This window comes from Sminthopsis crassicaudata, chromosome 4 (assembly GCF_048593235.1).
Source record: "Sminthopsis crassicaudata isolate SCR6 chromosome 4, ASM4859323v1, whole genome shotgun sequence".
Lineage (NCBI taxonomy): Eukaryota > Metazoa > Chordata > Mammalia > Dasyuromorphia > Dasyuridae > Sminthopsis > Sminthopsis crassicaudata.
This window is the reverse complement of record NC_133620.1, coordinates 371,424,134-371,437,092: the sequence shown is the minus strand read 5'-3', so window position 1 is coordinate 371,437,092 and position 12,959 is coordinate 371,424,134. Positions and strand designations below refer to the sequence as shown.

Genomic DNA, 12,959 nt, shown 5'->3' with positions numbered 1-12,959 from the left:
TTTCCCCATAAGCAGTTCCTTATATCTTTGTATCAATATCCCTAACCTTTTAGAATTAAATAATATTAAAATTGATGGCATATAATTTATTAATAATGTAATCAATAATAGCGTAAAGGCAAATAATTCTCCACAGCACTTTATCTGTGAGAAATATCATAATGAGATTAATAACTGTAATTGCAGATAACTTATCTTTGGAAAACACGATAACACTGTTTAGTTCATTCATGATATACACTTTTTTCTCAATAATTCTCTTTAATTTCCTTGCACGACAACAGTTCAATCAAGAAAAGCTTCTTCATCTCTTTTCTCTCTGTCTTTCCCACCTTCTCTCCAGTCATGTCAGAGCAGTTTCTCTCCAGATTTATCCCTCATGAAATTTTCTTATGAATTTTTCTTCATTAAAATAATAGTGAAGATAGCTCTTTTAAGAGAATCTTTCTCATCCTTTTTCATTCTTTCACATATTTCTATCAAACCATCTCCATTAACTCTTTTTTTTTTTGTTTGTTTCTCAAAAACTGCCAGTCTCAACTGCCAATTTCTAAACATTCTAATTGGTTCTTAAAGCTACTGTAACAATAACTTTAGCTTCTATAAGAGAGGCTTTTGAACTAGGGATACAAGTATGAATATATACATGATAACAAAAATAAATACAAAGTAGGTTAGCAGAGAACTACAATTGGGAATATCAGGAAAGGCATTTTTGATGGAAGTGAAGGATTATTTGAATGAGAAGTGAAGAAGAAAGGAGTGAAGGTAGCTTGAGAAAATGGCTGTGGAACTCTGGCCAGGAGATGGTGCTACTGCATAAAAAACAGGTGTCTCCTGCGTGTAGCTCTTCCAAAGTCACCTCTGCAAAGTATCCTACATACTGGGAAGGTTCTAAAGAGGGCTTCTGGGATCCAGCCCTTCTGCACCAAAATAAGATGGACCTCTTTTCTGTCTGCTTCTCAGGTAGGTTTTCTTTCTGGGATTTTTAAACCTGAATCTTTATTACCATAGTTTGAAACGACAATTTACTTCATCCTTGCTGATAATCTTATGGATTAAAGTTGAGCCAGATATAAGCATCTTTTATGCGTATTAATTTGTAAAGTACTTTTGCATATATTTTTAAATTTTAGTTTTAAAGTAATTTGGTGAGGGCACAGAACAACTATTAACTCAAATTTACAGATTATTAAATTGAGTCTCAGAGAGGTTCAGTGACTTGATAATAGTGTGTATGTGTATGTGTGGATGTACATATGTGCTTTAGAATATATTATCTATCTCATCAATAAACATTTGTTAAATACCTACTGGTGCTAGGAAGTGTACTAGATGCTAACGAAATCAAACAAAAAAAAAAGATAAAAACAACAGTCTCTGCCTTCAGTGATATAAGTTGAATATATTAAATGACTATAGAATATATTTTGCATGTACATTTTATGGGCTATATTTTACATATGAAATTTACATTTCTTGTCTCATTAATTGCATATTATATAATGTGTATAATATATTTGCTTTCAATCAAACTTTTAATGGCACAAAATTAAATTGTTTTCCAATCATTGAAGGATAACAAGCAGCCAAAGCTTCAACAAATACAAATGTAGAAAAGTTTGTAAGTTTAACAAATATATATGAAAACTTTAATAGTATAGTAAGTTTACTAAATATATATGAATTTTAATAGTATATTTATTATATATTTAATAGTATTTTATAATATATTAATTATCTAATATATGATTTATGTGATTCTATTCTTAACATGTTAATTATCATTGTATTATATACATGATATATTAAACACGATATAAAATTGAATATTATATTAATTATAATTAAATGAATATAAATCGTTATAATTATTTTTCATTTTAATGTAATATATGTTTATGTTATATATAAAAATACACATTTATGTATAGAATATATAATTCTATTAGCCTAGGTTCAAGTCCTACTTTATATATATATATATATATATATATATATATATATATATATATATATATATATATATGTAAAGCTACTCTGGACAACTCATTTCCACTTTTCAGAATTCTAGACATTAAAGTACTAAATTGATAGGAGTTTCCCCATCTAGTAGTTCCCTATGCTACATCTATATACATATACATGGCATGGGAGGTGAAATCCTGCTATGGAAGAATATTCAAAGTTATAGGGACAATGCACAACACTATAGGAAAAAGTAAAAAAAAATGACAGCCAAAATGAGATGACATTTACTATGCTACCATGAGTGCTTTAAATTTAAGGGATCTAAGGGATGGTCACAACATTGAGTTGAATTTTAGTCATAGAACCCTTCTTGAAGGATGTGAATTTTGAATTGAAGTTTGAAGATAAGCCTTTGGAATGGCACAGAATGACCTTAAGGGGATGATACAGGAAAAATCATAGGAGCCTGCATCTATAGAAGTGATCTCAGACACTGTGTAGTCCAACTGTCTCATTTTACAGATAAGGAAACTGAAGCTAGGGCAGTTAAGTGACTTGTCCAAAATCACATAAGTAGTAATCATCAGAGGCAAGATTTGAAGCCCAGTTGTCTGGTTGCAGAACAAATTTTCTCCTCTGTACCAGAAAGAGTGCAGGAAACCTGACTAAGTTGTTATATACCTCACGGGCCATAGAGAGATAGCAGAAAGCAGCAGAGCTTGGCAGAAGTGGAGGAATATTCAGGTAATAAAGAAATTAAGTTGGTTGATGATATAGTGAAGGTAGGTAAGGTTTGAAAGTTCAGGCAGAGAGATCTGAATTGGATGGGACAGTTGATAGGAAAGTATTGTAAAATCATGATGAAGTCCAAGAGCCTTTGAAAATGTCTTATATTGAACATTATATTTATGCTTCAGGTGATGGGAATGGTGGGTCCTAGCTGGGCATTTGGTCCTTACTCCTTTCTTTTTTCTGCAATCTACAGACTATCATAAAAATTAATTAACTAATTAACCAGCTAGAGGGTGCTTATGTAATTTGACCACCAGGTAGTCTTGCCCTTGGGCCACTGAACCAGGGTTTCATCACAAGGTAGTCATTGCAGGTTGGAGTTATTTCCCAACAACTGTAATCTCTCTTGATACTCACCAGATGGCACTCTAACCACAGAAAAATAACCTACTCTCCTACTAGCCAGCTGCCCAACAGTGGCTGAAACTAGTCCAAGGTTCCACATAGATCTAGGTGAATGACCTGAAATATCCTTGAAATTATTAAAACAGATATTCTTGTTACCTTTTCTTTTATCCTTCCATATTTCCAATCTTTGCTTCTTGTTGACATCTCCTTATTTATAGAATTCAACAGTCTCCCCCCTGCCTCCAAAACGCATGATTTATTGGAACAGTACAGTAACTTAAGTATTGGAAATAAAAAAATTCTATAATAGTAATCTCTGATACTTACCATCTCTTTTCCTAGATGGTGGAAGAGAAATTTAAAAAATACTGGGAAGATAATAATACCTAATATTGATATAGCATTTGCTATAAGCTTGGCACTCTATTAAGTGCTTTACAATTATCTCCTTTTACCTTCATATTAATCCTGGGAAGTAGGTACTATTATAATTCACATTTTACATATGAGGAAACTGAGGCAAACAAGGGTTAAGTGATTTGGTTAGGACCACACAGCTAGCAAGTATATGAGGCTGGATTTGAACTCGGGTCCTGATTTCAAAGTTGGGGCTCTACACCTACTGTGTCACCTAGTTATCTCTAGCACCCATTGATATTTCCTTGGCAAAAATGTTGACAGGAAGGTCTTTACAGGCTTTTGGAACGAAGCACATTAAGGTATTGGAGACTTTCAAGAGTATATCCAGATGCATACCTCCCATTAGTCTCACCACTGCTAGAGTTCTTAACATATTCATCTTTTAGTCTTGGGTTTACTCTTGTCTATTCTGCCTCCATTCTGCCTGTTCTTATCTCCTCTAGTCTATATAAGCTCTCCAGGTTTCTAAGAAAAATTCCCTAGATGTATTCCTAGTTTTCTCTTTGTTCTACTCTCCTTGATTATGGGGACAGAGCAAGCAGCGTTATCTATCCATGCTTCTCCCTGGTTCCCTGCCTCCCCAGAACCATCTATTTTGGAAGAGACTCTCTCTATTCCATCTACTTTATTCTAAAATAGAGTTGAGAGTTGTTTCACTTTTCTTATCTGTTATGGACCAGAACTCTGAATTTGAAACAAAGGATTCTTACAAGGTACTAAGTCAGTGGAATTGATAGAAACAATTATCTAATGTAGCATGGTTAAATATGATTGATTTAATCCTACAATGAGATGTTATGGGCCAGAATTTGAAACAAGGTACTAAGTGGAATTTAGGAGACAATGGTTAAATCTAGTTTAGCATTGATTTAACCCTACAACAAATAATGGTTTCCTATTGATATAATGATTGGTGTATACTCAGTGTGGAACACATAAGCTAGAAGCTCTTGGGGCCAGAAGGACAAATGCACTAGAAGCTCTCAGAGGCTGAGACAGATTCATTCCATCATCCACCTTTGTGGTGGCTGGAAGCTGAAGCACAAACCTTTGCAGAGTCGGGGAGATTCAGAAGCCAGAGAAGGCAAGCAGGAACTCAAGTTCTCAGAACCATGGAGAGAGATAGGCCTCCAGAAAAACTAACTGAGCCCCAAGTGAAGGAAACAAGACTTTGAAGGAGACAATAAAGGATTTGGACTTTAATCCCTGGCTGCTTGTGTGGTGATTATTGAACTGAAATGAAGGCTGCTCCCAGAGACCCCAAGAAAACCTCAACAGAGAACATTACATTTTAAAGAGAATATTGCATTTATCCAAGTCCAAAAAAATCTCAGAAAAAAGTATATTCTAGGATAAAGGAAACAAAAACCTCATGACACTAGGAAATGGCTAAGGTGTTGTTCACACCATGCCCACCATGGGTTTCCTATTGGGTGGAAAATATTTCTGCCATATGGAATGAGAATCCAATGGAGTTCCCATTGGTCTATGGTATTTCTTAATCCTATACTCAACTTATGCCTCTAAAAAGAGATGGACTAATCTTCATAATCTTTCACAAATGTCAATCTCCTGCCTTCTCATCTTAATCTTCATAAAGATGAGAAGGCAGGAGATTGACATTTGTGAAATCAGTTATGGTTGACTCTACTCTGGGTAAGGATTCTGAATCTTAGGATTCCCACTCCACCCTGGTAAAAATGAGAGAAACACTCCTTTACTAATTTGTAACTTCATGCTTTCAGCAGCTGTTAAGATCTGCTTAGATCCCCTTTTGCCTCTCTCTGACGTAGCTGGGTCCTCCCTGCTTATTATCTTTATTCTTGGGCTTCAGTCCAAGATAGCTGCATCTCTGCCAGATGTAATGGGAATCTCTGTGAGCCTCACCTTCAAAGGGAGGAGAAGAATGCCAGTGGAGCCAGTTGTAGCTGCCTGAGGCTCAGTGCTCACAAGGGAGTGGTCATCTGGACTCTTTCTACACTATTTGAGCCACTGTAATAGGAGAAGCCAGTTGTGGCTATTCTCTGTTGGGTAGTTAGTTGAAGGAGAATGGGAAGAGTCACTTTAGCTTGGTGGGATATGAGCTAAGAAAGCACGTGTCTCTGTAGCTACATCCCCTTTCCCTTTTATGACTTCTTTAAAAAAAAACAGCTACTCCAGAGTTTATGAAGGTAGATGGTACCTGGGTAAAAGGTAATATTTTATAATGGCATAATAAGAGCATGAAAAAGCTGATTTTAGTTGTACTCTTCTAGTTAGGTGACTGAGCAAGTAATTTTACATGGCTCTTAGCCTTAGTTTTTTGTTTTTGTCTTTTTTTTTTTTTTTAAATCTATACTGTGAAATAATTAGATTGAAAGCTCTAAGGAAAGATTCCTTTAGCTCTAGGTTTCTAAGATCACACGATTTTCTCAGAAAAGAAGAGGAGACAGTTCTTGGGCCTCTCTTCTTGTTTGATTCATTTGTTCTTCCCTTTCCTGGTGTGGACAAAAGCTACACCTTATATTGTCAATCCATTTGATGTGTATCTGAAGTAATGCTTCAGATCAGTCCAGAAAAGATTTAGAAGAAATGATAGGGAATGAAGTTACTAAGTTGAATCCAGAAAACAACATATATAACCATATCAATGTAAATGGAAGGCTACCCCCCAAAAAAAACCCGAAACCTTCAATTAAACACCAAGTAATTATGATAATCAAGAATTTTGGTCCTAGAAATCAGTGGTAAAAATATGCAATATACTTCCCTTCCTTCTTTTCGGGGGTGATGATGATGAGTGTCAAATATTGGCAGTTCACAAGATCACAAATCTGGAGATTAGAAGGAACTTCACAACTGATGTGATTCCTCATTTATACAAATGAGGAAACTAAGCTACATAAAGTAGCAAACATAAAGGAAGGATATGAATTTACATCCTCTAACTCTAGGGTCAATGATCCTTCCTCTACAACTCTGTCCAACATTGTTAACTAATTTTTTTTTAATCTTCTTTCTTTTTAATTCTTTGTAACAATGGATGGCTTAATGAGTAAGAGAAGGAATACAGTTGCAAATGAAAGTGACATAAAAAGCAAAACATATCAATAGAAATACAATTAAAAATTTTTTTCCATAGTATTTTTCCAAATACATGTGAAAATAGTTTTCAACATTCATTTTTGTAAGTGTTGGTATTCTAATTTTTTCCCTTCCTCCTGTACCTACCTTCTTCTCAAGATAGTAAGAATCTGATATAGGTTAAATATGTGCAATTCTTTTAAATATATTAAAAATGCAGTTGTTTTTTTGCTGAGACAATTCGGGTTAAGTGACTTGCCCGCATAGCTAGGCAGTGTTAAGTGTCTGAGATCGGATTTGAACTCAGGTCCTCCTGACTTCAGGCCTGCTGCTCTAAAAAATGCAATTAAAAAAAAAAAAGGAAAAAAGTCTGTTTTTATCTTCAGATGGGTTCATTGTCTAAATAGGTACAATGGGTCAATGGTTGTATTAGAAGAAAACCTGAGACTTGTCAGGACTACACAAAGTCATTGAATCATGGATTTTTACAAGAAATCTAGGCCAACATTCTTTATTTTATAGATAAAGAGACTGAAGTCCACAGAGGTTAATTGACCAAATTTATATAAATAGCAGGTAGTAGAACTGGAATTTGAACTAGTTTGCTTTATCTGCCAAATGAGTGTTATCTTAGATGGCCTTGAGATGTCTTCCAGAGGATATCATACTCTCTTGGTGGAGGGTTGGGAGAAGTGGGGACTTTAGCTTTTGAGGGACTACTTGGGTAGGATGAACAGCTAAACTTTTGTGTGGAAGACTTTCTATAGGGGAGGTATTGGGAGATGCTCTGTCTTACTCAGTAGTTACAAAATAATTATGAAGCATCCTCTAGCTCCCTGCTTCCTAGTGCTCCCTGGGAATATCTTATGATTTCCTTTTTATGTTGTTCAGTTGGTTAGCTGTGTTCTATTCTTTGTGACCTCATTGACCAACTGTTGATGAGGTTTTCTTGGCAAAGGTATTGGAATGCTTTGCCATCTCCTTCTCCAGTGGATCCTTTGTCAGGCAATCAGAGATTAAATGGCTTGACCAGGGTCACCCAGCTAGGAACTGTCAGAGGCTAGATTTGAACTCAGGTCTCCTGATAGAAGGCCTATGCTCTATCCACTGAGCAATGAGCTTTGTGGCTTTTATAAAAGATCTAATACTCAGCTTAGAATTTGCTATTCTAAGTCAAGAGGAGGGAGAATCCTGGAAGTGTGTGAATATGGAGCCTACAGTATTTCATTGAGGTGGGGGGGAACCACAGAAAATGGTCTTCCATAGAAGTCATAAGTATCTGCCCTTGGTCATCTGAATACCCCCTTGTTCTAACTACAAGGCTCTCTGTCTTAATTCCTTGTCCTTGAGTGCATGGCTTATAGCAGGGGTTCTCAAACTATAGCCTGACGGCCAAATGCGGCCTGCTGAGGACGTTTATGTGGCCCGCCAGGTTATGACAAATGGGCTGAGGGGCGGAGACAGAGTGTGAGGTTTTGTTTTTACTATAGCCTGGCCCTCCAACAGTCTGAGGGACAGTGAACTAGCCCCCCCTGTTTAAAAAGTTTGAGGACCACTGGTTTATAGCTTCCTATCTGTGCAAGTTCTCTATTAGCCCCAGAGCTAGTAGGCTTAGATAGTCTCCTCAGAAGTGTGGAGTAAGCATGTGGCATAAGCATATAGAGTACATTTAGACACATTGTTCAAAGTTAGTCAAGTAGAAGAGCAGTTATATGGCTGACTCTCTGAGGCATGCAGATTTTCATCCAGCTCAGAGCTAACATCTGGAAAGAATTTCTGTTCATCCCCCCAGGTGTATTACTGAACTTCACCCCAAACCTAATTCTGCATATTTTCTTGGTTTTCTTTGGAGAATATAAACTTTCTGAGGACGGTGGATATTGTGTGTAGGATCTATTATGGTACCTTGCATTTAAAAATACTTATTGGATTGGAGTTGCTAGCCTTCCTCTCCCTTCTTTCTACTCTCTCCATTTCCCCTTTCCTTCCCAGGTTAGCCTACTCACAATCCCTGCCCTAGACAGTAAGAAATATGGGGTAAATTGATTGAACTTTGTATTCTTTCAAAAAGATAGACACCTACCTACCAGATAGAGGGCACAAAAGGATGTATTAAAGAATGGAAAAACACACAATGAGTTCAAGGACAAGGAGTCGAACACCAGCTGGAGTTGGAGGCTTTAATGTTTAACCTTCACAATTGGAAAAAAGGATAGAGAGCTGGGCAACTAAGTGGACCCAACACGGAATCACATAGAATACAAATCACATCTCTGAAGGGTTTAGAAATAGCTTACACAAGTGGCTCAGAGTGAGCTAACAACAAAAAAACAACAATAAACAGAAATTCAAAGGATCCCATCTCATTCTTCCATCTTTGTAACAATACATTTCATCATTATCATTTTCCTGTCTACCATAGTACCAAAGTGTTGATGTCCAAAGGTCTGGGGATAGTTTTAGAATATAGAACAGAGAACCTTCCACTTCTGAGGAGCTGTGGCACTTTGTCAGACTTCAGTGGATTTGGTGACATATCTTCTCCCCTCTGATAGAATATGGTTTTGAAGGAAGGAACTGTCTTTGTCTTTGTCTTTGTAATTATATAACCTAGCAGTGTCTGGCAATGTAGATATTTTCTAAATTCTCAAAATATTTAATTACACTTCCCTTCCCTTTAATACCGAGTGAGATGTTTCCAAATTAACATGTTTTTGAGAATCACTTGAGAATCCAATAATTAATTAAACATCCATCAGGACACTAATACATGTGAGACAATCTGCAAGATGCTAAGGATACCAAGACAAGACTGAAACAGTCCTTACCTTTAAAGAGTTTACATTTCTAAAATGGATCCAGTTCCATCATATCCCATTAAGTGGGTGATACCCTTTAGCAATCTGCAAACCCAGGATTGAGAAGGATGGTGTGGGAGAAAGAATGGTAGATTAGGAGTCAGGAGACTAGAGGTTCTTGTCCTAGATTTCTTATTGACTACCTTTCCTTTTATGTGATTCCGTTTTTTTCTCCATATAGTAAAAGGTTTGAAGTGAACTAAATGGTCTTTAAGGTCCCTTTAAGCTTTGACATCTATGGTTTTATAGAAGCACTCTATTTTCCACTGGTTGGGAGATACTGTGCTTATTTTATAGAGACTGTTGATATACAGTGAGAAATACCTTCCCAGAGAAAGTCCATGACCTGGATGAGGAAAAGAAACACTTGCTGAGGCAAAGACATGAGAAAAAAAATCAATGCAAACAGAATTATATACAGGAGAACTTCACCATAGTTTGGATTGTGACTTGGTTTTTTATCTGTGGGTCATTTCTTTTGCCTCCAGATGTTGCCACAGCTGTGGAATTTGAGGTTGATGACTATTTACTCAGGCTAGGGAGTTTCTCTTGGCATTTTTGAGGAATTGATTCTGTACACTTCATCTGAGATGGCTCCTGGCATGGGGGTTCCAGGACCTGGTCTTGACATGGTGGTGCACATGGGTCTTGGCACTGAACGACACTTGACTCTTGGCATTGCTGTGGACATGTTTCCTGGCATGGATCCTGGCTTTTAGGGAGGCACTGTTCCTGGGCTTGAACTGGACATTTTTCTTGGCATGGTGGTGGACATGGCTCCGGAACTTTCACGGGACACTTCTCCTGAGTTTTTTGTAGACAAGGAGGAGGAAGGCATGGCTGCTTACACTGCTGCTCATTAAAAGACATTTTGTCTGATGCTCAGAAACCTGAAATAAGAATTGGTATTGTTCATATTAAACCTCCTGCTTGTAGAATAGGAATGATACTGATAAGGAGAGAAGAGAGCAGAATTTTGATAGGTTTGGATTTTATAAAAGGAAGAGACCTTAGAGAATGGGAGGAAAACTGACTCTGGAATCAGTTAATCAGTAACCCAGTGCTTACCATGTTTCAATCACTGTATACAAGAAAGACAAAATCAGGATTGAAATCTTACTTATGATACTTACCAGCATAACCTTATGCAAGTTAATTAACTTCCTTTGGCCACAATTCTTTCATCTGTAAAATGAGGGACATGATGGTCCCTGAATCTTTTCCAGCTCCAGCTATTGTTCTCTCCCCCCCTCTCTCTTCCCCCAACTTAGTATTCAAAATATCTGAAGACCATTGTTTCTCTACCAGCTTTTATGTCCATTTTTTATGTATCCTTGACCTTCCCCTCTTCTATTTTTTTCCCTCATCTTAGATGGATTTCCTTATACCCCAGCTTCCCAGGTTCCCCCAAAATACTTTTCCCCTTTATTCTTGAAGTTTTCTTCATATTCTGGCACTATTTTTTCTTGGAAAAGTCAAGTGAGAGATATTCCATTGCTCAGAATTGACATTGACTTGTTAGGAAAGTCAAGGGGAGATTGCAAACATTTCAGGAATCATGAGAAAGCAGCAGAAGTAGCAAGGGATTGGGGTGAAGAAGAAAAGAAGTGATTCACCTTTGATCCTTGAGTTGTAGATTCCTAGATGGATTAAAAGAAAAACCAAGATATATATAGACAAAAGAGCACTGAGTGAGTTCATCAAGCTCAGTTAGGGTATTTGGACTTACCCAATTCTCCCACTAGTGAGACAGAGTGAGGTCTTCTGTTGAGTGGATTGAGAAGGCAGCGGAGGGAGGATTTTTATGCAGTCTTTGGCCTCCTGCCTGGCCATCAGAACACGTGGGCTGAACCCCTAATTGTAGAGGTACCACGAGGATCTCTCTTGATAACTGCCTAGGGGTTTGAATCATCGCTTGTGATGCTTGTTAGTCAGCCTCTTTTACCAGGTCCTTGGTGCACACCGGGACTTAGCAAGGAAGGGTTATTTCTGTATACCCCTCCTCCCCAATCATCACTTTGGAGGTGATGGGAGAAGAATGTCTATAAGATGTTATCTTGCCCTCTTCAAACCTCAGGGTCTCTGGGTGCCTATGAGTCTTCACAGAAGCTTGCACAACTCACTGGGGCCATAAGAAAGAGATAAGATCCATCTCCTTCATCTTGTATTATCAACATGAAGGGAGCCTCAATGGGCTTCTGAAGCCAAGGGTCTGTCTGGGAGATGGGCTGGGGGCCAAGAGATTGTGTGTCCTGTTTCAGAGCCTCCCACTCATGGAGGGACCCATTCATCTAACTGAACAAGCCCACCCCTGGGGCAAATCCAGTGGTTTCAAGAAAATGAAGTCAAAAATGTTCTTATAAAGAATAAATCGTTTCCCAAAAGGAAGCTTTGGAAAAGACTAGGGGAGACGTTAGGCTGGTTGAATATCTTTCCCCTTCTTTCTGTCATCTTCACTAGCCATGGGTTACTCATTGGTTTGTTTCCATTGCCACTCAGAAAGGTGGGTGGAATAAGGTGAGACTTTTTGGAAGACTTCTTCAAGTCAATAAAATTCTAAGCAGATGAAAGGGAGAGTATTAAAAGAAATACACTTTAGGTGACTGATCCTTTACCTTGAATTCTCCTCCCCTTCTTCATCTCTTCCAGTTAAAATCTTATTCATCCTTGCAGCTCAAATGCCACCTGCTACAGGATTCATCAACTAAAGCAGACTGTCCTTTTGTGATCTCTTCCCATAATATTTATGATCTGTACTATTCACAAGGAATAACTCAATACCAAATAGAACCATAGATTTAGAGCTATAAAGGACTATTTAATGTAACCACCCATTTTACAGATGAGACCCTTGAAGTCCAGAGATCCTATAACTTGATTTAGATCACATGACAGTAAAATGGCAGGCTAGGCTTTAAACCCAGTTCCTTTGATTCTAAATCCACTTCTCTTTCCACTGTCCCACACTGCCTTGAGTGTGGTATTTATATGTGAATTTATAGCTATTTGTGTAAAATTTGTATAAATCTGTATTTGTATATGTACGTATATGTATGTACATATATGTATAAAAATATAAAATATTTTCTCTCCATTTAACACATTATAAGCACTTTAAGGACAGAGATTGTGTTTTACATGTCTTTGTATCTTTATTGTCCAGTACAGAACTTTATACATAATGAGTATTTGATAAATATTTGTGGGGTTTTTTATAAGTATTTGTTTGATATATGCAAAACCTTGTTTTTGAGTCATTTGAGTTACATCTGATTCTCAGGACTTCATTTAGGGTCTTGGCTAAGATACTGGAGTGGTTTGCCATTTCCGTCTCCAGATCATTTTACAGATGAAAAAACTGAGACAAATGGTATAAGTGATTTGTCCAAAATCATACAGCTAGTAAGTGTCTGAGGTCAGAATTGAACTCAGGAAGATGAGTTTTCCTGACTTTAGACCCAGCACCAAATGCACTATGGTGCCACCTAGTGGCCCACAAAGCATTGG

General features: G+C 37.3%; 1 long non-coding RNA gene across 1 annotated transcript in view; it reads left to right on the top strand.

Annotated features, from left to right (window-relative positions):
• The first annotated feature begins 602 nt into the window (after positions 1-602).
• Positions 603-12,959, top strand: part of LOC141539377 (uncharacterized) — a 57,619-nt gene continuing 45,262 nt past the window's right edge. Inside the window, exon 1 of the long non-coding RNA XR_012481287.1 lies at positions 603-966. This is a non-coding gene — a long non-coding RNA (uncharacterized LOC141539377). The remainder of the gene's footprint in view (positions 967-12,959) is intronic.